The sequence below is a fragment of the Brienomyrus brachyistius genome, chromosome 4 (genome assembly GCF_023856365.1).
Source record: "Brienomyrus brachyistius isolate T26 chromosome 4, BBRACH_0.4, whole genome shotgun sequence".
NCBI classification, from domain to species: Eukaryota; Metazoa; Chordata; class Actinopteri; order Osteoglossiformes; family Mormyridae; genus Brienomyrus; species Brienomyrus brachyistius.
This window is the reverse complement of record NC_064536.1, coordinates 19898727-19926358: the sequence shown is the minus strand read 5'-3', so window position 1 is coordinate 19926358 and position 27632 is coordinate 19898727. Positions and strand designations below refer to the sequence as shown.

The 27632-nt window shown below is 45.1% G+C and overlaps 2 protein-coding genes across 2 annotated transcripts in view; one reads left to right on the top strand and one right to left on the bottom strand.

Annotated features, from left to right (window-relative positions):
- The window catches only part of LOC125739643 (GTPase IMAP family member 4), a 386756-nt gene that overhangs the window by 118140 nt on the left and 240984 nt on the right, over positions 1–27632 (bottom strand). Inside the window, exon 5 of the mRNA XM_049009966.1 lies at positions 21016–21141. The gene's annotated coding sequence lies outside the window, so the exon portion shown is untranslated. The remainder of the gene's footprint in view (positions 1–21015; positions 21142–27632) is intronic.
- The window catches only part of LOC125739603 (NACHT, LRR and PYD domains-containing protein 3-like), an 83473-nt gene that overhangs the window by 31014 nt on the left and 24827 nt on the right, over positions 1–27632 (top strand). The window lies entirely within an intron of this gene.

Genomic DNA, 27632 nt, shown 5'->3' with positions numbered 1-27632 from the left:
GTTGCAGACTCTTTCAGATTGAGAGTTACTGAAGGGAAGAAGGTAAATAGTTTAGTGAATCTAATTATCAACCCAAGACTAAGTATACAGACCGGTCTTAGAAAAAATAGAAACATCTAGTTGACAAAACTAATGAAAACTACGATAGTAATTACCAAAACCTATCCTAAACCTATCCTATTTGTCTTGAGTGACAAAAGTGATGATGAGATGTAAAGAGCACGTTTATGGGTACTTCCATTAACCAATATTTTACACAATGATTTAGTTTTGTACACAAACAATTTTTCTGCCAAATGAAGTTCTATAATTTTAAAGTTGATGAGAGATAACTCTGTCTTTACCCTAGAAGATATCTTATTTTACCTTTTGAAAGTACATGTCTAGTTATTCGCTCACCTCGTGATGAGCCTTTGCTGAGGTGAATAGTTTTGGAGATACAATTAATTTATTAGGACAAGTTTGATATTTCACAAATCTGGAGTTCATTTTTTCTATCTATTTTTGGTGCTACTAATAAAGTTAAATTTCAGTAAATTTACATTATGGTTAGCAGGCAATTTGGTTTTGAATCCTTTTCAAGGTTGGAACATTTTTTATCTAATGAAGAATTAATTTTTGCTGATGTATCATATTAGTCATTGGTGCAATTTGTAAAATCACAAGTACTGTTCGAATTTTGTGAGATGAATCTTGTGTTGCACACTTTCAGTTTCACTATAAATTATAATCTAGTCTATACTTTATAAATAACTTTTGTATAACTCCTGTAGAGATTGGTGCAATATTGTGTCCATCCTTTATTTAAAAATTTCATAGTTGCAAATGTTTGAAAAAAAGTTGTCATTTTGGCTGTTGAAACTGCCTATTTGCAGATTGTATCTCAAAATGTAGAGCTAGTCACTTACACTTACCTTATTTGTGACCTATCGCAACAAAACCAGTTAACTATAAGTCGCGCTGAACTTGACAGCAGTTTGTGAAATCTGAGTTAATCTGTTGCACTCTTATTTCACAATAAGCTTACAAAAGGGAAATGAACGACGAGTCCATATTAACCTGGTCAAGTTCAGAGCGACTTACAGTATGACCAGTTTTGTTGTGATGGGTCACATTTATAACTAAAAAAGGCGTTGATACATTATTTGGTCCTGTTGGCATCCACTATTCTAACTAGTCTTAAAAGTTCCAATATTTGTTTAAATATCTGCTGTTATCATAACAACTGTAATGTTAAGGTGTGACGCTGACCCAAAGAACGAGGCAGGGATCCAGACGTGCACGCAACGGGAAGGTTTAATGCGAGCACAATAGCGAAGGTAGAAAAGGGGCTGGTCGAAGAGAGAAGTAGATTTCCGGAGGCAGGGGTCCAAAGCGTAGAGGTCATTCCTACGAGCACACAAGGGACACGACAACATGAGGGAAGGGGAACAGGAGAAGCCGGTCTCAGCGGGATTCAGAGGATCAGGTGCGGGAGCGAGTCTGGGGGAAGGAAGAGGAAAAGGGAAGGTAAGCACACTAGGCAAACGGAGAAGGTTCGGAACAACGGGTGGACGGAAGACAAGTAATTGCTTGGTATGGCACATAAACATGGCTCGATACTTCACACTGGACTGAGGGACGTGCAGGACTTAAGACAGGGCGTTAATCCTGTGAGAAACGGAACACATGGACTCCGCCTATGTGGGCGGGGCTGACATGGAGATTCTGGTGGGTGCTGCCTGTTCGGGCGTGACATAAGGATTACCTGAAATAAATTATAGGCAACAAGTTGTGACCTCAAACATTCTATATTACATGTATTTTGGTTGTTGATGTCATCCTGGGTAATGCCTGATGTTCAAGATGCTGTGTATTTCTTGATGTCAGTTTTACTTGGTACCTTGGAACTTTGTTCATGTAAAAAGTTAGATTTTATGGGGATTTTAATATTTCATATCCCTTGTAAAATTTATTTTAAGATAATATAATAAATTTAATTTGGAAAATTTGTGTATGTGTGTCTTTTTGTTCCCTTTTTAGAGAATTTTGCTCATTTTTCTTCTTCATTATATTTAGTTTACTGAGCATTGGCACAATGTGCATTTTCCGTTAGCTGCAGACGTTGAGTTGACGTAACCCAGACATTGAAAGTAGGTTGGCACATGGTCCCCATAATGTCCGTGGGACGTTGGTTTGACGTTGGCCCCAGGGAATTGCACACATTTGCTTATCACTACTTGGTCTACTGCACGTTGGGACAACGTGCATTTGACTTTCGCTGCAGACTTTGAGTTGACGTAAACCCGATGTGCAGATGCACGTCCAGCCAACGTGTGCTAATGACGTTGGGCCAACATTATGTCCGACGTTGTACCAACGTTGGGCCAACGTTAAATGTTAGCTGGGTAGCAAACGGCGTCTCTCTGACCCCCATTAAACATGGGAAAAGAATCATTAAAAGCCGAACTACGTCCTTACTACCTAAGTAAATAATTGCACAAGTAATTAAAAATAAAGCGTAATACATTTTTATTTCTCACGAAAAATGCGGTTTAACTTCAGACTGCTGAACCTCACGTCCGCCCCCTACTGCCGCCTTGAGGTAACTGCGGGTTTGTCGTCGGTCGCAGCACGTGAGACGCAGCGGTCCCTCAGTTAACGCCCCATCACAACACGTCAGATATGGTTAACGTGTACAGTCATTATTTAACGCGCAATAAAACATTAACCTGATAATATAATAGTATACAATAAAAGTCCTAACATTTGGTGAAGTTAAAAAACATGCATGTTTAGCATCAACGAGAATGGACAGTTAAGTTGATTTGTTATTCTTACTGCAACGTTTAAATTTTTTATTAAGACCAATGTGGATAGCATTCTGATTTCACTACATGCCTGATCATCTATGATGCACTGTATGTGATTCTAAAAGACCAAAAAAAGAACAAAATCCCTCTTTTTACGAATCCTGATTTACTTTATATTTTAGTCTGTTTCTTATTTTTAATCCACACAATTTAGGAGTAAGATTATCAGATGCACTGTGTCCCAGAAAAGACTCTCAATGGCATTGCAGTAATACAGATATACCCCTGAACACAGTAGAAAGGTGGATTCTTACTCTGATGTCCCTCTCCTCCCTCTGGTGATGAGCTATTGGCCGCTTGCAAAATTATATCAGTTACATCACTGATACATTGAGCATTGAAATAATGATTTGTTTTGTTTCCAAACTTTTCACTCACCCTGCAAAGATATTTCTTGTAATTCTCAAACAAATGCATATCCATCCATCCATTTTCCAAACTGCTTATTCTACTGGATCACGGGGGGGTCCAGAGCCTATCCTGGAAGCAATCGGCATGAGGCAGGGAACAACCCAGGATGGGGGGCCAGCCCATTGCAGGGCACACTCACACACCATTAACTCACACATGCACGCTTTAGCATGTCTTTGGACTGTGGGGGGAAACTGGAGTACCCGAAGGAAACCCCACGATGACATGGGGAGAACATGCAAACTCCACACACATGTGACCCAGGCAGAAACTTGAACCCGGGTCCCAGAGGTGTGAGGCAACAGTACTAACCACTGAACCACCATGCCGCCCCCCAAATGCATATGTACATATGTAAATAAATAATAAGTAAACATTTAAATTGCATCTAATAATTTATTTCAAAATATTTGATAATAAAGGCTTGATTAATTTTGCTATTAATATTGAATTGGGAATATGTTTATTCTGGTCTTTAAGTTTAGGGAGGGGCTGTGTGTAGTCTGAGAGTGGGGGTAGATTTCAGTTTGGGGGGGTAAATGTCAGAAGGGGTGAGTGTGGTCAGGCAATTTTTAGGCCACTTTATTTCACTTTGTATGACTATTTTTGGAATGTTTTCATTTATTTCAAGGTCAATTTAATTTGCATAGTTGATTCATTTATTAACTTTGCTTGGAATAATAAAACACAGTAGTTTAGTATGAATCTCGTGTTCAAAATGGCCACAGTTTTGTTCGGATAAGAGTCCAATAGGCATGGAGCACTTTGAGCAGAGGGAGGATGCCGCCATTTAGGAGATATCAAAGAACAAACTGCCCTGGCTCAGAAAAAGGAGGGAAAACAGGGGAAGCTGATGATTCTCCCTCAGCATCGCAAGGTGGAGAAACGAGGATGCAGGAGAGGATTCCCATCCTGGGCAGCATATTGCAGGGCGGGGCGACGACCCCCAGCTCCTCAGGCAGCAGCAGGCTGGGGGGGCCCACGTGTGAAAATGCCCCTTGTTCTTCACCCTCTGGAATGTTTGTATTCTTCCGTTTTCATGCCTGTTACATGGCAGAAATATCATCCACACTCCCACTGACTCACTGTAAATTCTCTGAGGTAGGAAAAATTAGCTCAGGTAAATTTTAATGTCTCCACCAATATGTAGGGAAATTAGTCACATTTTAATTAAATATTATTTAATGATGATTATCAACTAATTGTTACGCTGAATGGTTGGTTCCTTCAAACTCAATTGCAGAATCCCTGTGAGTCTTTTAATGTGAGACTTAAATGGGATTCACTAATTATCAGTATAGCTTAGTAACCTGGGTTAGAATGTTCGTCCACAGAGCTACATCACCAGGTAATGTAAACGACTGTTAGCAAAGCTGCTCTCACGGCCGTTGAGAGAAAGTGTTAAAAAATTTCAGGCAAGCTTGAGGTTTCAGATCTTAAGAGTCAGATCGCACAGTCAGTGACTATTGTGAGGACTCAATGAACGGAGGCTGAAGTTGTATAAAAGGCATGTATTTATTTCTACAAAAAACTGTACTAACGTAAAACAGACATTGACTTAGCAAATAACAAACACACATTAATGAAATGATCTGCTCTCCAGGATTGTTAAAAGACTGAATCAAGGTATATATTAACACAGAATAGTAGAGGAAAAAGTGCTAACGGGCCACAAAGATCAGATAAGAGCCAACAGAGGGGGGTTGTTAAACAAAGAAAGAAAAAACCTCTGATAGTTAGGAGACCCACTGAGATACCTGGTGACATTATTTACATTATTTAATTTTCACGATTCCTCTGATTTAACCATGAGAGCTTGTATGCAGGGCTTGTATGCAGGGGTAGCTGTACATATATATTTATCCATATTTATATAATGGTTCAAGTGAGAAGGGTAAGATATGTGATACTCTGTGAAACACAGTTATAAGGGTGGCACACAAAACACTAAGACTGTCTAAGGACACAGACAGACATAACCTATATGGATACTGAGACTAGCAATAATAAGTAAACACATATACAGGGTATATACAGGCCAAACTTAAAAGAGAACTTTCTTCTGGGTGTTGGGTGAGTCTGTGGTTTGTAAGACGGGATGGAAAGGGGGGGGGGTTGCGTGCCAAGTTGAGGGACCCCTACCCTTGAGGTCCATTCTACCGCCCGTAGGTCCCTAAATTTTTGGGCCATAAAAGCTGGAATGTTGGCCTCCCTTGTTATGAGTGTGTGTGGGGTCACTAATCCCCCTTTGGCCAACGAGTACCTCTCATACCAGGCTTCACAAGGATGATTGATATTTCTTTAGTGAACATTCAGAAATCGTTTGCTAACCCTGCACACTGGAAGCTCCCAGCCCAGACCTGCACACATCTACGTGTCTAAAGTTCACGGGGAGAGAAGCCTGGACGGCTGTTCATACTGACTTGCTCTTTGACAGACAGCAGAGGGCGCTGTGCTGCCATTTAATCCAGTTCATTGAATAATACGATGGCTTGTCATCTCTCTGTCTGACACAGTTCTGCCAATCAAAGGCAGGCTTTCCTAGAGACTGACCGAGAGAACGACTTCAGCAGTGAAGGCTGAGCTGACCCTGTTATCTGGCCTGATTAGCAACCTGAGAAAGACTGATGTAGGTTTGACTGTAAGAGAGATTTACCAGCATATGATATTAAGGTAAGAACAGATCCAATAAGTGAGCAGAGTTAAATCTCTCTTACTAACATTAAACCTCATGAGCCTGTGTGAAAGGTGCAGGAGCTGTTGGGCCATTTTAAACACAACATTGTACACCCCCCGTAAAATCCATTGGCTTATGATTATTTACAAAACTCTCCTTGGTTTTTCCCCTCCTTACTTACAGGGATTGTTACACTTTTCTACTTCTGTGTATAATACTCGATCTGCTAATCTGATTTTGTTGACAGTTCCTAAGGCTACTTCTGTACTTGGCCTGTCGTCTTTTCGGAACGCTGCTGCTAGAGACTGGAATGACCTGCAGAATATGTTAAAACTGGATAATTTCATTCTTAAATCAGCTTTCCAATCTCGGATTTCAGCTTATTATAAAGACGTGTGTCGCTGTTATTTAGACTAGCTGCTCCAACTCACTGCTGCTCTTTTCATTGCTGCTCCAACGTTCTTATTGTTTATATATTATTTTATGACATTTTTCTTAACATGCAACTTATTCACTGTTCCTTGCTTCATTTCTTTCTTTCTTTCTTTCTTTATTTATTTATTTATTTATCCATCCATCCATTTTCCAAACCGCTTATCCTATTGGGTCGCGGGGGGTCCGGAGCCTATCCCAGAAGCATTGGGCACGAGGCAGGGAACAACCCAGGATGGGGGGCCAGCCCATCGCAGGGCACACTCACACACCATTCACTCACACATGCACACCTATGGGGAATTTAGCGACTCCAATTAGCCTCAGCATGTTTTTGGACTGTGGGGGGAAACCGGAGTACCCAGGTGACCCAGGCGGAGACTCGAACCTGGGTCCCAGAGGTGTGAGGCAACAGTGCTAACCACTGCACCACCATGCCGCCCTTATTTATTTATTATTATTATTATTATTTTTTTTTTTCTATTTTCTTTTCCTTTTCTTTTCGTAATTTTGTTTATATTGTATATATGTATCTTCCATGCCACAGTTGTAAATAAGAAACATGTTCTTAATCTGTCTTGCCTGGTTAAATAAAGGTAAATGAAAAAAAAAAAAACAAGGTCAGCATGTTGGGGGAATGACATGCAGGCGTCCATAACTGTGCCCAGGTATTTAAATGCCTCAGCCTGCTCTGCCTATTGGCTGCCCATACTAAAGGTTGATTTATACTTCTGTGTACAACCTACACCATCAGTACCTTTACCAAAAAAGCACTGAGTAGATTAATTTCCGTTTTGTTCAGATCCTTTTTTTTTGTGAGAGTGGGAGGAGCTCCTTGCTTCTCAGGCTGCAGTAGGTGTGGTTTGGACTGAGGCCAGACTGAGAAGAGCAGACTGGGCAAGCAGTGAATCTGCAGTTTATGAACAAAATAGTACATTATACAAACTGTACCCACAGCGAAGATTTATTTAGCTTTAATGAGCATAAAAGTTACTTTTTTTTTTTTACCTAAACCAGAAATAATGCTACAGTTTGATATCATAAAGATATATTGGGGGGTGGGGCCTGTAACCTGGCCTGGGGGTGGGGCCTACACCCATGGGGCCTGGTCGGGCACAGCCCGAACAAGGCACATGGGTTCCCCCTCCAATGGGCTCACCATCTATAGGAGGGGCCATAGGGGTCAGGTGCAGTGCGAGTTGGGCAGCAGCCAAAGGCGGGGACCTTGGCGGTCTGATCCTTGGCTGCAGAAGCTAGTTCTAGGGAAATGGAATGTCACCTCTCTGATGGGGAAGGAGCCTGAGCTGGTGCGCAAGGTTGTGAAGTTCCAATTAGATGTAGTTGGGCTCACCTCGACGCACGGTTTGGGCTCTGGAATCAGTCTCCTTAAGGGGGGTTGGACCACTCTCCACTCTGGAGTTACCCGTGGGGAGAAGCGCCGAGCAGGTGTGGGCATACTTATTGCCCCCAGGCTGGGTGCCTGTACATTGGGGTTTACCGCAGTGGACGAGAGGGTAGCCTCCCTCCGCCTTTGGGGTTGCGCTTATAAGCCAAACAGCAGTTCAGAATACCCACCCTTTTTGGAGTCCTTGGAAGGGGTGTTGGAAAGCGCTCCTCCTGGGGACTCTCTTGTTCTGCTGGGGGACTTCAATGCTCACGTGGGCAACGACAGCGAGACCTGGAGGGGCGTGATTGGGAGGAACGGCCCCCCCGATCTGAACCCAAGCGGTGTTTTGTTATTGGACTTCTGTGCTCGTCACGCATTGTCCATAATGAATACCATGTTCAGGCATTAGGGTGTTCATATGTGCACTTGGCACCAGGACACCCTAGGCCGCAGTTCGATGATCGACTTTGTAGTTGTGTCGTCGGACTTGCGGCCGCATGTCTTGAACACTCGGGTGAAGAGAGGGGCGGAGCTGTCAACCGATCACTACCTGGTGGTGGGTTGGCTCCGCTGGTGGGGGAGGAAGCCGGCCAGGCCTGGCAGGCCCAAGCATATAGTGAGGGTCTGCTGGGAACGTCTGGCGAATCCCCTGTCAGGAGGAGTTTCAACTCCTACCTCCGGCAGAACTTCTCCCATATCCCGGGGGTAGACGGGGAACATTGAGTCTGAATGGGAGCGCCTCTGGTCGGACGATTTTCGGCTTTAAGTGAAACAGTTGTTTCAGCTGTCCCGGGTCCCCATTGGCCGGCACCCCTGAAATGTTTCAGAACTGTCCCGCGCAATTGGCCCAGCCCGCGACTGCTGCCCCACGCGATTGGCCGGCGTGGCTATATCCCGCCCACCCGGGGGACGATTTGTTTCAGCCTGGCGATGGCCCGCCTCTCCGCTGGAAGAAATGTTTCACCGAAATGTTTCTAAACTGTCTCGACCGATTGGCCGAGCCGCGAGTGCGCCCCCCGCACAATTGGCCGTCGCGGCTATGGCCGGCCCCCCTGCCGGCGCGCTTGTATGAATGAGGACCACGGCTGCGGGGACATCATCGTCGCATCTGTCAACACGTTTGCTTGCACAGCTCTTACAGGTAATCTCTAACAGATTTTGTGCAGAAATCTCGCCCGGTTATTATTCTTTTTTTTTCGGGTCTTTAAACGATCGATTTTGTACCTTGCAGATCGTTATTTTGATGTTGTCCATCCGATATGTCATACTGCATAAGAGTGCCGCTGCTCAGAATGTAATTTAAAAAAATATTTTGTACAGAAAAATTATGCAGTATTTGTTATTAGTAATACTTTTTGCAAGTAATTTAACATAGAAGCAGCCCTCCTGTTTGCTTAAAAAGATCCAAAATTCTCCAGGAAGCATTATATTAATATATCAATAAATTTCTATTTCATTATTTCTTGCATTATGTCAAGAGATGTTTGCATTGATTGAACTGTTTGTTATTTTTTGCTAAGAGTGAAATTTTAACACAGACACAGCCCTGTATGCTTAAAAAGATCCAAAATTCTCCAGGAAGCATTATATTAATATATCAATAAATTTCTATTTAATTATTTCTTGCATTATGTTTGCATTTATTGAACTGTTCAATATTTCTTTCCTATCAGAATGGACTCTGCACCAGTTTTCCGCTTTGAGCACAGTGGGGAGTTCACCCTGTGCCCCTCACCCGAGGCATTGGCCACCCAGAGAGCCCTCGTTGGCTAGACTGGGACGACCCCAAGCCAGGCCAAGGATCCAGCGACGATATTGATGGAGGCCAGGAGCAGAGTAATGACTCAAGGAGGAGACCCCCGGGACCACCGGCTGGTAGCAAGCGAGTGTGCTATCCAGTTTGGCCAGTACCGGGGGAAAACCTTCAAGTGGCTTCTGTCCAACGATGTTGCCTTTGCTGCCATGGTCCTGGCTGGGCATCAGGCGGAGAAGGAGTCCGGCAACCTGAGCGACACTGCAGCAGTGAGCGGTGTTATGCGCAATAAGGATGTGTTCCTCAGGTAAGCGATTAACCCACAAGGCACAAAATCAGCACATCCCACCAACATCGGTACAAAAGTCCCATGTTAACCAATCCCTCATTCCGTTTATGCAAATAGGTATGCCAGCTCCTTCCCCAGGATGAGTGAGACCATCAGGCAGCGGCGGCGGCTGGAAGCTCCATCACACAAGTCTCTTGTGGGATTTGGTATACACAAGCATTGCACCTGTAAGGAGCTGTACGATTCCAAGGACAGGGAGAGGAGGAGGTAAAGTCTGTTTTTACTTTACATATTGTAGTTTGCGCAAAGTCATTTAAAGTTCATGTATAGGAAGTGAGCACTCACTCTTAGTAGTAGCCTGTTAATTTTGCTTGTAATAGTAATGGTTGTAATTCTTAGTAATAATGGCTGATAATTCATGTCTCCCCCCACCCCGGTACCCTGCCTGTCATCCAGCTGTGTCCAGTGGGTTAGGGGGCAGCCGAGCAAGCCAATGACCAGAATGGATGCACTGAAGAAGTACATCCAGATGAGGGATGCACAGCAGGCACTGCCCAGCTCTGCGCCCTCCGAGGTCCCCCTTGTCGTTCCCAGCTCCTCTAAGGAGATGCCCACCACAGCTCCTGGTAAGCTTTAAATATAGTTTATGTAGAACTAACAACTGCAGTGTTCTTTTATTCAGACTTATATACTGAGATATTTTCCATTTGTGTTTGTCAGAGCCCTCAGACTAGGGCTGCAACGATTCATTGAGTAAATCGAATAACTTGATTACAAAAAATCCTCGATGCAAATTCTTTGCTTTGATGCTTCGTGTAATCCGCATGACTATGTACTGCTTAGTGATCAGCGTGTTTCACTCGGGGGATTATCACTGTCGCACAGTGTGCTTACGCTGCATTACGTGTAGCAGGTTGGATTTGATGGCGCAATGGAGGAAGACAGGGAAAATAGCGAGGAAAGTTAGAGAAAAAGACGTGAAATGTCTAAAGTTTGGGACCATTTCAAACAAAAGAAAAGTGAAAATACTGTACAGTGTGTCCATTGTAAATCCGAATTAGCTTATCACAATAGCACAACGTCAAGGTTTCAACATCTCAACAGAAAGCACCCAGTCTATGCATCCACTCCACATAGCGGAACCAATACCAGATAAGCGAGAGCGTTTAACTCACATTCGCGGCTAAAATAGACCTGCGATAGAAATGTATTCATGGGCATATGTGTGAATAAAAAAAGTGTTACAACATTCAGCCCAAGCAGCCCCTATTTTTCCTCTGTAAAAACACTGATAACACAACAGCAGTGAAAATGATGCTGTCGTAGTTTAATTAACACGGAGCTGGAGCCTGTCTGTACACTAAGAGTAAAGAGCAAAGAGACGGTTCCGTTACAGAGATGGTGAACTCAGGTGGAGTGACGGAAAACAGCAGCAGTGCTTGTAATCGCTACTAAGTCCTTAGTGAGTCTAAAGGGGAGCATGGGGTGTACTCAACTAGATCTGTTTCAAGGCTTTAGTAATATTATTGTGGGGATCTGAACGGGATGGTAGGAGTAGTTGCATGGGACTGGTAATTACACTATATTGGTAAGCACTTGAGCCAGGTCATATGACCTACCAGGAAGGTATAGAAGGCTGCCAAGCTGGAGTCTCATTCTCTTGCTGCTGTGTTTTGGAACTGGACATGGGGTGGGTTCTTCTTCCCTGTGGGTAAGGAAAGGAGGAGAGGGTTTGTTTGAGAACTTGAATGTTTGTTTAATTTTAATTTTACCAGGGTGACTGCTAGCAGTGTGTAACTCTTCATGGAGGACGCAGAGGTGACTGTTTGCAATTTTATCATTTGACGTGATCCCCTACGAGCTGCTGAGCTACAGACACTGAGGCTCTGGTAACTTGGGTTATACTGTGGGATTAAAGGGTCTATGTTTGTTTCTTTTGATATTGATTATGTTTCTTTGTACCTGTAGCATTGGAACGCTTTCGCTTGGTGTTACTGTGCTGCGATGCAATGGCATTAAGCATTCCTGCAAAGGACCGGACCAGACCAGTCACTGTTTAGGGTTATCTGATAGGGTTTTGGTTTTCTTTTATTAGTGCCCTGGTTGCTGCTATGGGCTAAGTTGTAAGTGTAATTGTAGTATTGTATTTTGGGCGGTGGACATCGGCCGCTACCCTCCCCTTATGTTTGTACATGGGGTCTTTCTGCACAAGGCCGGATCCGCACAGGCTTTTGCTCTCTGCTGTTGGGGTGCCACACTGAGTGGACACTGTACTGTTGTGTGTCGTGTTCGTCGTGCTGCATGCTGTGTGCTGTTGGGTTTTGCCATTTTCTTTCTCACCAGGGGCCTCATGTGCTGAGAGCTGCGTGTGCCGATCTGATCTTTACTATCTGGAGGATAGTCAGCCCCCCCCCCCCCCCCCAGCAACCTCCTTTGTTGGTCTAATTGATTTTAGATATGCCTCACGATGCCTTGTTGAACATTTTAAAAAGAGTGAGCTGGCATGCACTAAGCTAAAGGATAAGCAGCTGCAAATGGGCACAACACAGCACTTGCTGGTTCAATATATAAGTACTCGATGGAATAGTTCTTATCACATGCTATTGAGGCTCCTGGAACAAAGACGGCCTGTGACTGCTGCACTCTCTGACCCAACAACAGCTCCAAGAGGAAAACACCATCTTGGCCTCAAACCAGAACAATGGAACCTCATTGAGGAAATGACCAAGGCCCTTGAGCCATATGAAGGGGCTACAGGGTTCCTGAATGGGCAACAATATGTTACACTCTCTGTGCTTCCACAACTTCTGCAAAGCCTTAAGTCCATACAGAGTTCAGCTTTTGAGACTTCACCAGCAAGGTCCTTCCAGGCTCATGTGGCTGAACAGACCACAGCAAGATGGAAAGAACTATTTGTGTTTCAACCTGACCCTCCAAGCACAGTCCTAATTGCTGCTGCTTTAGGTCCTAGGTTTAGAAAACTAAAGTTCTTGCCAGCTGATGAAACATTCAAAGTCCAAAGCACAATACCGGCTATGGCACTTACTGTCAAAAAGGAAGCAAGGCACTGAAAGTGAAAATGGAGCCTCCAGCACAGCGCAAAACAACCCAGTATTGAATGTCAAGGGGGCAACATCATTTCTCAACAATATACTAGAATCATCAGACTCTAGCACCAGTGACGAAGAGGATGAGGAGCAGCAGCTGAATGAAACGGTGCAGAAGGAGGTCTCGATGTATTTCGGAAAACATCCCATGTCCAAGAAGGAGAGTCCACTATCATGGTGGAAAACAAATGTAGCACGATATCCAACCCTGGCAAAGCTAGCAAAGTGCTTTCTGTGTTTTGGCAACATCTACACCATCTATTTTCCACAGCACAATTTTGATTTATGTATGCATGTTTTTTCAGTAATTTTATTTGACATTATTTTATTTATTTTTGCATTTAAGAAGGTGCTTTCTTTAAAAAAAAAAAACAAAAACGAATATGTACACTAAACGGGTTTATACAAGCACTGACAAAAGAACTAGAGTTCAATCATTAAAAATGTTTCTAAGGAAACCCATCAGTTGTTCATTTTAAGAGACCTGTTTATTTTTTCTTTTATGAATAATTACTGTTGCTCTTTAATAAGACAAAAGTATTTGTTATCTGATTAATTGATGGAATAATTTATAGTAATACTAATACTAAAATAATCGATGACTGCAGCCCTACATTAAAGCTCATCTAACAAATAAGGCTGAAGCTCTGCTACAGAGTAATTTCAGTAGCCAACATTTTATGAACTTTAAACACACCCTTAATGTTTTTGAATTGAATAATGAACAAGAGCTGAAAATATTGTAATTTAAATCAAACCAATCACTTGTCCACTGGACCCAATCCCCACTAAGCTTCTTAAAGAATCCCTGGGAGTTCAGGCAAGACCTATAACTGCCACGATAATTGTATCCCTGTTATGAGGTGATGTTCCTGACCAACTTAAAGTAGCAGTAATCGCGTCACTACTGAAGAAGCCAAGTTCAGCTCCACAGGAGCTCAGCAATTACAGACCTACTGTATATCTAACGTACCATTTTTGTCAAAAGCTCTGGAGAAGATACTTGCTGCTCAACTTCCCTCATACTTGGAGAGACACGAGAGACACGACTGTGCTAATGTTTCTGGACCTCAGTGTAGCTTTTTATACTGTTGACTGTAAGGTTTGTTTCTTATTGTTGTAAGTTGACAGTGTTTTATTTTGGATCCAAGAGTGGGTGCCGAGGCACAAGGGGATATAGAAAGAAAGAGCGCGAGTACAGAGTGTTCTTTCGGGTGTGTGTTCGTAAGGAGTGCAAAATCTAAATAAAGTCTTCAGGCAATACTTTATTCTGTTTGTTTTATAACTGCGACATTTTACCATTCTATCCTATTACTGATGCTGACAGCACGACTGTGCTCATGCTTCTGGCCCTTAGTGCAAAGACTTAAATTTGAGGTACTAATGTAGACTCCTAATGTGTTAGGAATGAAAGGATGCCACATCGTTTGATGGAAATGAAATTATCAACCTACAGAGGGTTGAATTCAAAGACACCCCGAACATCAAAGTGAAAAATGATGCAGCAGGCTAGTCCATTTTGCTGAAATTTCATTGCAGCAACTCAAAATCATACTGATTAGTTTGTATGGCCCCCACGTGGTTGTATGCATGCCTGACAATGTTGGGGCATGGTCCTAATGAGACCACGGATGGTGTCCTGGGGGATCTCCTCCCAGATCTGGAGCAGGGCATCATTGAGCTCTTGGACAGTCTGAGGTGCAACCTGGTGGCGTCGAATTGACTGAATGTCCTAGAGGTCTTCTATTGGATTTAGGTCAGGCGAGCGTCGGGGGCAGTCAATGGTATCAATTTCTTCATCCTCCAGGAACTGCCTACATGCTCTTGCCACATGAGGCCGGGCATTGTCGTGGACCAGGAGGAACCCAGGACCCACTGCACCAGCATAGGGTCTGACAGTGGGTTCAAGGATTTCATCCTGATACCTAATGGCAGTCAAGGTGCCGTTGTCTAGCCTGTAAAGGTCTGTGCGTCCCTCCATGCATGTGCGTCCCTGTGCGTCCCTCCCCAGACCATCACTGACCAACCAACAAACCGGTCATGCTGAACAATGCTGCAGGCAGCATAACATTCTCCATGGCTTCTCCAGACCCTTTCACGTCTGTCACATGTGCTCAGGGTGAACCTGCTCTCATTTGTGAAAAGCACAGGGTGCTCAGTGGCAGACCTGCAAATTCTGGTATTCTATGGCAAATGCCAATAGAGCTCCATGGTGCTGGGCAGTGAGCACAGGGCCCACTAGAGGACGTTGGGCCCTCAAGCCACCCTCATGAAGTCTGTCTCTGACCAAACAATCAGAAACAGTCACACCAGTGGCCTGCTGGAGCTCATTTTGTAGGCTACAGCAGTGTTCATCCTGTTCTTCCTTGCACAAAGGAGCAGATACTGATCTTGTGATGGGTTAAGGACCTGCTGTGGCCCTGTCCATCTCTCCTTGAGTATCTGCCTGTCTCCTGGAATCTCCTCCATGCCCTTGAGACTGTGCTGGGAGGCACAGCAAACCTTCTGGCAATGGCACGTATTGATGCGCCATCCTGGAGGAGTTGGACAACTTGTGCAACCTCTGTAGGGTCCAGGTATCACTTCATGCTACCAGTAATGATACTGACCATCGGCAAATGCAAAACAAGCCCAAAAAAACGTCAGAAAAGATGAGAAGGGAAAAATGCCAGTGGCCTCCACCTGTTAAACCATTCCTGGTTTGGGGGTCGTCTCATTGTTGCCCCTCTTGTTAACCTGTTGATAATTTCATTAACACCAAAGCAGCTGAAACTGATTAACAACCCCCTCCGCTACTTAACTGACCTGATCAATATCCCAGAAGTTTAATAGACTTGATGCTATACTCTGATTAAAAAGTGTTCCTTAAATTTTTTTGAGCAGTATATATGTACAGTACTGTGCAAAAGTTTTAGGCAGTTGTGAAAAAATGCAGTAAACAAGCAATGCTTTCAGAAATATAAATAATGATTGTTTATTTTTTATCAATTTACAAAATGCAAAGTGAGCGAACAAAAGAAAAATCTAAATCAAATCAATATTTGGTGTTACTACTATCTTTTGTCTTCAAACCTGCATCAATTCTTATAGGTACACTTGCACAAAGTCAGGGATTTTGTAAGATTATAGTCAGGTGTATGATCAACCAATTATACCAAATAGGTGCTAATGATCATCAATGTCACGTAGGTTGAAACACAGTCATTAACTAATACAGAAACAGCTGTGTAGGAGGCTTAAACCTGGGTGAGGAACAGCCAAACTCTGCTACCAAGGTGAGGTTGTGGAAGACAGTTTCATGTCATGGCAGGAATGAACACAGCAACAAGACACAAGGTAGTGATACTATATCACAAGGTCTCTCCCAGACAAAAGTCCAGCATGCTGCCACCGGTAGTGCTGAGGGGGAGTGGGCAGCAGAGGAAGGCCACGGAAAGGGCCCACCCCACCAGCCCTGTGACCACAGAAGAAGGCAGGCCCTCCCACTCAGCCCAAGACCAAACCTCCAAAGTCGCTGTCGGTGCACAGAGCATCCCAGAGTACTGGGAACCCCCACAGGGACCCCACCCCACCGCAGCACAGCCCAGCCCCCACCCAGCCCACCACCGCCAGAAGGGACCGCCCTCCCACCGTCACCACCCACAGCACCCTCAAGACCGTCCCGCCCCTCCACCCACACTGTACGGGCCCAGAGAGGGGATCAAAGGGGCCCCCATACCCCCCTGCTCAATGAGTGTGTAATAGGTGGATACATATGAGTGTGTGCAAACTAAAATGAATAACTGAGGTGCATTAAAACTGGGTGAGCAGGCAGGGCATGAGCACCCCACCGATAGCAGACAGTAGAATCCCACGTGCCCCACCTGCCCCCAAGGCCCTAATGTTGTAGGATGACTATTGTGCAATTAAGATTGAGGGGCAGCACATTGGCCAATGGTAGGGCCTGGGGTCCAGGCCATGTTGCGTAACCTAGTCTTATGGCCTTTGCAGTCTGGCACTGCCCCCCAGACCCCAGTGTATTGTGGTTTGTGTAGGAGACAGGGATGCAACCAGGGCACAAGAGGCATGGAGTCCCCCTTCCAAGGGACCGGGTTCCCAACTGACTTCTCATTGATTCCTGCTCCCGCCCAGCCAGCAGGGAGCCGATCCGAACCACCCCGGGATGCCGAGAGACAGCCCAAGCTGTGGGGCCACCCGACCCCCATAGCAGCAGGCTGGTGGAGCAAAGACCCGCCACACACAACAGGGCCCCAGACGGACCCCCTGGACCAAGACATCCCACATACTCCGGCAACCAGGAAGCCATTTCGGTCAAACATCTCACCCCCAGGCGGGGAGACAGAGCCCCACCCACAGTTCCCCCCCCGCCCCTCATCACGATCCCCCCCAGCCCCTGGGACATTCCCATCTCCAGACCACCCCAGCAGACCCCAGCCTCCCCCTCCAGGTAGCCAGGGCCAGGGAGGCACAGCCCCACCGCACGCGGCAGCCACCTCCTGGAAGCCAGCACCAGACCTCAGCCACCAAGCCCAGGCCCAGGACCCTCCCACACCAGCGGGGTGATGCAGACAAGCCCGACGGCCCCCCCATACCACAGAGTGCGCCCCCACTCTGGAAGGCAGAGCCTCCAAACCCCCAACGTCACCCCTCACAGGTCATACCTGCAGCCGCCCAGGAACAGTGAACCCAGTGGGATACCAGAGACCCACAATAGCCAGGACGCCCGGCCCCAGCCCGGAGGTCAGAGTAGCGAGGCCCCACTACCCCCAACAACACTACGTGATGAAGTTAATTATTGGTCCAAGTATATTCAAATTTTGTTACTCGATTTTTTGTACAAACTGTAATATTCGTGCAGAATATATTACATAAGTTGTTAGACACAGAATTAATTATTCAAATGGTGTGTATGTGTTTGCTAGAAGCTTTATGTTGATTGGTTGACGTGATCTGTTTATGCATACTCACTGAGAGTCAGTCGGAGTAGTTCTACATACCTGTACGGAGTACAAGATATCCTCTGTGTCATTCAATAAAGATCGTGCACAGCTATCCTTTATAATCAGCAAAACAAAACATGGTGTCAGAGTAAAAGTGAATAACACGGACACAATGGACGTCGCTGGTGTTCCGTCGCCCTGCATGGACTGGGATGCTGGCAACCTGCCCGAAGCATGACGCAAGTTCAGACTCCATGTCGACTTAATGTTTTCTGGTCTGTTCAAGAGGATAAGGGAGGATGAAAAATGCAGCTTCCTACTCCTATGGGTCAGAGACAAAGGCCGAGACATCTATGACACATGGTCGCTTACGGAGGATGAAAGAAAGGTACTGAAATCGTACTACTATCGCTTTGAAGCATACAAAATCCAATGTTATATTCGCACGTTACAAATTTAATGAAAAACTTCAGGGAGCTAGCGATGCCTCAAAATCACTATCTTCCAGTGAAATTAATTAAGCCCAGATAGAAAAAGAGCTGTATGCCATTTTATTTGGATTTAAGCTCTACCACCAGTATGTCTATGGTCGTCATGTTATTGTGGAAAGTGACTTTCATGAGTCCATCATGAAAAAAATTATTGCAGCAGCACCTCCAAGACTACAAAGGATGATCCTACAACTTCGGAGGTATGATTTCACCATCATCCACAAGCCAGGCAAACACGTCCCTGTTGCCGATACCCTCTCGAGAAAGTCAGTGACTGACCAGGATGACAACCTACGAGAAGCAATGGACATGCAGGTCCACACAGTGTAAAGCAGCCTGCCAGTCAGTAATGCCCAATTAGAGAACATCCGCAAAGAGACTGAGAATGACTTGCAGCTCATGCTGTTAAAGAAAACAATCAAGGAAGGATGGCCTGCAGTAAGGAGATCATGCCCCAAGAGCATAGCTGAATTCTGGAACCATCGTGATGAGCTCACTCTAATGAACGACATCTTGTTTAAAGGTGAGAAACGGTTACTTGAGCTAAATCTGTTCAGTCTCAAGCAAAGGAGACTGAGGGGAGACATGATCCAGGTATATAAGATTCTAACAGGTTTGGATGCTGTTCACCCAAATAGTTACTTCAGCATTAGTTTAAATACACGAACTCGTGGCCATAGGTGGAAATTAGCGGGAGAACATTTCAAGCTGGATTTAAGGAAGCACTTCTTTACACAGCGTGTAGTCAGAGTATGGCATAGCCTTCCTGATAATGTAGTGCAAGCTGAATCCTTGGGTTCCTTTAAATCAGAGCAAGATAAGATTTTAACGACTCTGAGCTGTTAGTTTAGTTCTCCCCAAGCGAGCTTGATGGGCCGAATGGCCTCCTCTCGTTTGTATAGTTCTTATGTTCTTATGTTCTTATGTTCTTATGTTCTTAAATCATTGTTCCTACCTCACAACGGCGAGAGATGCTTTCCAAGATTCACGTGGACCACATGGTTATAGAAAAGTGCAAGCAGAGAGCGGGAGATGTTTTATTCTGGCCAGGGATGAATAGGCAGATCGAGGAGGTGGTTGAACGTTGTCCCATCTGTATTGAGCACAGGACTTCTAATAAGAAGATAAGTCACAAGATTCCAGACAGGCCATGGCAAACTGTTGCAACTGATCTGCTCGCTTGGAATAGGGACAACTATGTAGTCACAGTGGACTATTATTGCAGGTATTTTGAGCTTGACAAGCTGCACAGCACAACATCCTCTGCTGTGATAAACAAATTGAAAGACGTTTTTGCCAGACATGGCATACCTAAAACTGTTGTATCGGACAATGGCCCCCAGTATAAATGTAGCGAGTTTGAAACATTCGCAAACACCTGGGAGTTCACCCATATCACCACTAGTTTACCACTAGGAACGGTTCGGCTGCGAAGGCAGTACAGATTGCCAAAATCGCTCATGGAAAAGTCCAGTACTGATCAGAAAGATCTGTGCCTGAGTCTTCTCGAGTATCATAACAGCCCAGTTGATGGCTTCAGATCACCAGCACAGCTTCTAATGAGTCGATGCTTACGCTCGACTTTACCCAGAAGTCATCAGCAGCTTCAGGCCAAAGTGATTAACAATAGAGAGTTTCATTCCAGAAGAGTTCACCAACAAAATCATCAGAAAAGGTACTATGACAGATCCGCTCAACAAATGCCATCACTGCGCAATGGACAATACATCCGATTCCAGGAGCACGGCTACTGGAAACCAGCTGTAGTCATCAGGCGAGCTGATCTTGAAAGGTCATATCACATACGTGCGACTGATGGAGGACAGGTGTATAGGCGAAATAGACGACACTTTCTTCACACTAAGGAAGCACGTACTGCCAAAGAGAGTTTTGACCACAACAGGCAGCAGGCCCAACACCGCATTACACAACCAGCCTCATTTGCAGCCAGTGAGAGAGACACTTCTACCGTCGCTTACCGGACAAGGTTTGGACGTGAAGTCAAGCCAAGAACAATTTTGAACTTGTAAATGCTGTAAATGGGGGCAGGCGGATCGCTGCCCTTAACATGCTGCATATATGTTAAAAAAAAAAATTTTGATTTTTTTGTGTTGATATACGTTCTTCTGTTCATGGCCTGTAGGTTGTTTATGCGTGTGATCCTTCAGTTATCCACATGTAAAAAACAAACAAGGAGGATGTAATATTCATGCAGAATATATTGCATAAGTTGTTAGACACAGAATTAATTATTCAAATGGTGTGTACATGTTTGCTAGAAGTTTTATGTTGATTGGTTGATGTACACGTGATCTGTTTATGCATACAAGATATCCTCCGTGTCATTCAATAAAGATCCCGCACAGCTATCCTCCCATAATACTTTATAATCGGCAAGCCAAAACACAAGCAGACATTCTTGCCATAGAAATGTGACATAACAGTAGATTTTTAAATTGCATAATTTTTTATTTCTCTTTTGACTTCCAGTTAAAGAGGATTGATTTTTGGCGTTTGTTAGGACAGTGAGGAGCATGTGCGATTTTTCTTTTTTGCCCATATGAATGTTAGTGAGATTACCCAGCAGACAAAGTGAAGGGGAGGTAGGGATGGTATGTTCCAAGTATATCAATACTTCTTCACAAATCCATCCATCCATTTTCCAAACCGCTTAACCCATTGGGTCGCGGGGGGTCCGGAGCCTATCCCGGAATCAATGGGCACGAGGCAGGGAACAACCCAGGATGGGGGGCCAGCCCATCGCAGGGCACACTCACACACCATTCACTCACACATGCACACCTACGGGCAATTCGCCTCAGCATGTTTTTGGACTGTGGGGGGAAACCGGAGTACCCGGAGGAAACCCCACGACAACACGGGGAGAACATGCAAACTCCGCACACATGTGACCCAGGCGGAGACTCGAACCCGGGTCCCAGAGGTGTGAGGCGACAGTGCTAACCACTGCACCACCACACTGCCCCTCCCATCTACTTTTACATGGTTATTATACAGTATATGTTGATATAACCTAATCGTGTTAGTTATATTCAATTACAATAAAGTGAATTTAATCGTATTAGATTATTAATATTACTCAGTTACTCTTCGGGTAGTGCTGAACCAGGATATGAATAGGATGGCATAGGAAGCCTTTATTGTCAGTGTACAGGTAACAAATACAATATACAGGCAGAAATAAAAAAAAACATACATATTCAGGGGAGGGGAAAATCCCCCCCCCCACTCATCAGGACTACATTTCATTACATTTTAATCATACAGAAATTTTCTTTTTTTCCTGTTTTTGTTCAGCTTGCCAACCCCACGATGACATGGGGAGAACATTCAAACTCCGCACACACATAACCCAGGTCCCAGAGGTGTGAGGCAACAGCACTAACCACTGCACCACCATGCCGCTCACACAAGCCCACTCATTTATGATATATATGAAACTTCAGACAATAAAAAGGGTTATACTGATTAAAAAGCAGAGATTTTACCTTTTTCCTCCTATATCTCAATCATACATCACAACTTAGACACTCTCATTACTTACTCTCTCATGACACATACATTTAGGGCCTCTGTTCATTCAGCCTTACCTCTGGTGCCAGTGCCCACTTCTCAATTATAAATCGCACATACACATTGAGGGTTCTGGGGAGGGGCCAAGCTGACACCAGCTGCTGGATGGCAGGGGGTGGTTGGCACCATGCCCTTCCCCTGTTTTAAAAGCACTTTAGAACAATACACACCAACACCACATCTGAGCGGGCGAAGGGGGGCATGGGGTCTTTTCACACCCCTGTTCACTGTTTGCCATCTGGAACTGGCGGCTGAGAGGAAGAGCTGGCCGTCCGGTCGGGGTCTGGGCTGGTGGGCTTCTCGGCTGCTGCAGGGTCCGGGGTGATTTTCTGGTCTCCACGCCAGAGGAAAAATAGGGGTCCATATAGAGTATATATGGGGAGTGAGAGTGTGTGTACAGAGTTCATTTCTGTGTGTCTCCATGTTGGGTGAATGTGAGAATATTTGTTTATGTGTGCATGAGGGTGGGAACGTATGCTTGTATATGTGTGTGCCTGTTTGTCTATACGCATGTGTCAGGTTGGGTCCTAGACTCCACCCGAAATAACATCTCGGGCTCTATTTCCCTCCGCCAGACTCCCTGCCGGTGGATGGGGCCCCCGGCTGCTGGTGCGTTGGTGGTTCTCACTGGCTCTGTCGGGCCCCTGCTGGGGGGTGGGGTGGCCCTTGGATCTCTGGGCCCGGGGCCTGGTCTGCCCTGGTGTGGCCGGCCCCCTGGGGCTCCTGCACTGTGGCTGCTGGATGGTCTCCCTCCGGAGCTCTTCCTCCTTTTCTGGGTGGGGGCTGCAATATTCCCTGCGGTGGTCCTCCGGGGGCTCCCATGCCCTGGGGGGCCTCTGGATGTCTGGGGCCCAGGTCTCCTCCATGTCGACTTCATGTCCTGGGGGGTGGGGCTGTGGCTCCCAACACACTACTAGACATTTACATGGAGAAACCTTATGAACATCAGCGCGCTCACACACACAGGTGTGCACACAGGTTCTCACAGACACACACAGGTGTCCAAACAGGTACCCGCAGACACACACTGTCTTGATCGGCTGTTGCTCCTTAACATGTTCATTGTGATTCGTACAGATGTTGGTTGTTTTCTCTCATCAGCAGATATTGAAGCAGATTATCTGTGTTTTTTTTTCTCTCTCCCTCTCTCTCTATCTCCCTTCTTCTCCGTTTTCTTCATTCTTTCCCCCTCTCTCTCCCTCTCCTTCTCTTAAGGAAATAAATAAAAGTAAATGAATAGAAATAAAGCAGTCCTCCGCAGAGGGGGGGTGGTGGAGGGGAAAAAAAAAGATTCCTCCCTCACACAGTGAGCTATCCCAGCATGCACAGGGCCACGGGCGAGTTTGTATAAACCCAAAACCCTGGACAGAGGGGTTCAGTGAATGAGGAGGTGAAGCTGTACAGGAGGGTCAGTCCATCAGAGGAGACTCTGTAAAAGGACAGAGTACCAGCCGCCCAGTCCAGATACACTCCTGCTCTGCAGGAGCCTGAGGGCTTTATGGGTATGTCAGTCTGTTTATTATTGTGACGGACAGAGTAACTGTCAGGAGAGCAGAACAGACTCCATGACTTGTCATTGGCTCCAAGCTGACAGTCATAACTCTGTCCTTTCCTCCCGATTCCTTTATAAGTCACTCCTATCCGGACTCCATCTCCACTCCACTCAGCCTCCCAGTAACAGCGACCAGTCAGACTCTCTCTGCACAGAACCTGGAAGAACCAGTCAAATCTCTCTGGATGATCAGGATATGGCTGCTCTGCCCCCCATGTCACCTTCCTGTTCCCCTCTGACAGAGACAGGAGTCTATTTGCTGTGTTGGGGTCCAGCGTCAGCTGGCAGGAGTCTGTAGGCAAGAGGAAGAGCGATTAATCCCATGACGAAGCCAAGCATCTCCATCATTATCACTGTGTGGATGCTGTCCTAGGGCAATATTGAGGAATCTCAAAAAAGGGGAGTGCACTCAGCGCATGCAGAAGTAGAACAAAGGTGAAGGATTTTTTTAAAAGATGCACAGCTATACCAGAATATATTAAACTCTGTTACACTCTCGCACAAACATAAAGACGTTACGAGACGATATAAAGAATTTGTAAAGAAGTTCCCAGACTACTGGTTTCAGAAATAAAAATGGTAGACTTTACACCGAAACCAGCCCGTTTTGTAAAAAAAGAGAAAAACCTGACGCATTAAGTGATTTTGCAGTGTGTGTTTTTGTGGATCTTTGGATGTTGCCTAAAGTCACACACAGAAATTCACTTGAATACAAACATGCAAATCCATCTACAGTTGTGGTCAAAAGTTTACATACACTTGTAAAGAACATAATATCACGGCTCTCTTGAGTTTCCTGTTATATCCACAACTCTGATTTTTCTCTGATAGAGTGATTGGAACAGATACTTCTTTGTCACAAAAAACATTCATGAAGTTTGGCTCTTTCATGACTTTATTATGGGTTAACAGAAAAAAGTGATCATATCTGCTGGGTCAAAAATATACATGCTATTCACGTCCCATAAAACTGGCTAGACCTGAGCCAGGGATGTAACATGAAGTCTGTTAAATTCATTGAATAAGTGCCTGGAATGAACCAATGAGTGGATATGGCAGAATTTTCTACAACTGAACAGGGAAAACACTGAAATATTTGTTTTTGGCTCCAAGAATTCTTGACACCAAAAGCTACAAATCAAGCCAGAAATCTTGGTGTTTTTCTGGACTCAGCCCTAAATTTCAACAGTCACATCAAGACAATTATGAAATCAGTGTCGCAGGATTGATGCCCGATCGTCCAGTCTTTCCATGTGCTACGCCCCCCTCGTTAACCTGATGTGAAATCCCAATGTTATCAGCTGTTTCATTAAGTCCTGTGTATTTACAGTAAGTGCACTTCAGAGTATGTATCCCCAGTTCCATAGTCTGTTTTGTGTGCCTCGCCTTGTCGATGCTCTACAATAAATCCCTTGTTCTGTTCCCTCGTCCACCTGCTCTTACTTCTGCAATCTCAAACATGACATAAAGGGTCTCGGGCCTAAATACATTTCTGATTTCCTTGAACATTATGAAGCATAGAGACCCATGAGGGCATCTGGGAAATATTCACTCAGTGTCCCAGAATGAAGATCAATCAGGCTGAAGCAGCTTTTAGTCTCTATGCTCCCTGTCTGTGGAACAAGCTTCCTGAAGACCTGAGGTCTGCTAACACTGTCAGCTCATTATAATCAGGGCTTAAAACGTTACTGTTTGCTGCAGCTTTTCAATAAATTAAATCAGCAGGAGTTTAGTCATATGTTGCCTCTACAATGTAAATTCTTTTTAGTTAACTATTTATTTGTTTGTTTGGTTTTTTGGCTTGTAAATCTTCTAAATCAACAATGAACATGTTTGCATGTCCTGCCCCAAAGTTCCAAAGTACCAATAAAGTACCCCGAGTGCTTTGGAACTTTGGTTATTGGAACTCTTGGTACTGGTACTCGACAGGAAGTCAATGGAAAAGGGAAAGTACTGAAAATACTATACCTGGTGCAGTACAGCGGTTTGAATAAATTTCCCTTGTATTGCATTGGATTCAAAGGTTTTTGACATAAACAGCTCATGTAAATGTAGAAGGCCAAGAGGCAGCAGGAGAGAGAAAGAGAAGCTCCCCTAGTGTCATGACCTGCACATCCATTCCTCGTGTGCCCACGCCCCCTGATCATCCACATGTGCTTCTCCGATTGTGATCACCTGTTTCCTGTTATTTTCGGCTTGTCTTGTGTATTTCAGTCCGCGTCTGAGTCCGTCTTCCCCAGACTTGTCATTAATGTTGGTTCGTCGCCGTCTGCCCTGTCTTCCCCGTTCCCTTCAATAAAACCCCATATCCTGCACCTTTGCCTGCCGGCCTCGTCCTTATTCGCTACCTGCCTGCCCGTCTACCCAGCGATCCTGACACCTAGCAGTAGAAAATGAAAGACAATAAAACACAATCCACCTCATACAGAGAGAGAGAAGCGTGTGTGTGAACAGACTCACATTGTAAGAATTCTGCTCTGGTCCTGGGCACTAATGCTGGTAGGATGGCGTCCTTGGTAACTAGAAGGGGACAGAGAGAAACAGGGATGTGAGTAAAAGGAATTTACTTGTGGGAGATGGACTTCACTCACTGTGGAGACACCAGCAGGAGAGTACTCTCATTATGAGGGACAATAACAGGCAGTTCAACAAGCTGCAAATCATTGTAAGTTACTCATAATACAGATTTATGGATTCTGTAATGCAGAAGAAACATGATTCCTGTGATCTGGGTTTTGCAGCCTGTAGAATGTGGAGCTCTTTCACTGGTTTTTACAAAGATTTAAACATTGAAAACTGAATGGGATTTGGTCACACAAATGTGAGAATGACTGCACTGCACAGTCTCTCTGCATGGTCTGCGTTAACATGAACAGACAGGAAAATGTATTTATTTATTAACCTGTATGATGGATCTCTGCTGTTTTCTTTTCACACACATTCTCCAGTTGATCCTTCAGCTCAGAAACCACCTTCCTCATGTTCTCAAAAGAGCAGCGTGGACTGACGGAGATTCTAGGTCCAAATCCAGCTTCAGGGGTGACAGGAAGACCCTGGTACCTCTACAGACACACAGTCTGATTAAACAGCTTCATCAAAACAAATGTGTATGTCAATCTAATTAACAGGACCATTAACATCTGACCAATGACAGACTAGCTGAAATACAAATGAGAACATGCATCCATTTGAATGCCCTGGTTTTCTTATTGCCAAAGTAGCTGTTCTGTTACCTGGAGGAAATGGATGTGATCCTCTGTGTGTGAAAGCTGCTCCAGCTCAGAGTGTCTCCTCTTCAGTTCATCAATATCCTGCTTCAGTCTCTCCATGTGTCCTTCAGCCTGACTCACTGCCGCCTTCTCCTGATCTCTGATTAGCTTTGTCACCTCAGAGCGTGTTCTCTCAATGGAGCAGATCATCTCAGTGAAGATCCTCTCACTGTCCTCCACTGCTGACTGTGCTAAGCTCTGTTGGTGACACAGGGAGCAGAGGACGGTAAATTACAGTTGGCCCCTTTTGAGACTCCAGAGAGCCTAACTGTACAATAGAGATGTGAGCTGACAGGAGGTATAAAAACAGCACAGGGCTGGGGTTTGGAGCGTCACCATGCTGGATGCCTCAGGTACTGAAACCCAGTCAGCACTGATTGGAAATGATCCCTCATTAAGCTCATACACTGTCAGCTGCAGGGATTTGGCAGAGACTGGTGGCTGTATGGGGCAGGTTGGTTGTCACCACTGGGTCTCAGTTTTATTCGTGAATTTTCTCACATTGGCCTTAAATTGTATTTTTACAAATATATAGTCTAAGGCCACCACGGCCCAGATGGTTCCTGCATGCATGCCTAGGGCTGTCACCCAGACGGCCCCTGGCTCTCCTACCTGCTGGCCAAAGGCCACCACTGCCCAGATGGTTCCTGCCTGCTGACCTGAGGCCGTCGCTGCCTAGACGGCTCCCTCCTGCTCGCTTGCAGCCATCACCTCATGGAAGGCCCCTGTTTGCTTGCCTGCAGCCACTGCTCCATCTGTATCAACCTTAGTGTGGGTGACGACTCTTCGGCTCCCACCGGATTGACACCTCCTCCCTTTGCCCCCTATAGCCTTTTCCGGGGCCATCCTGGAGGAGGTTGTGGAGAATGGCGTGTGGC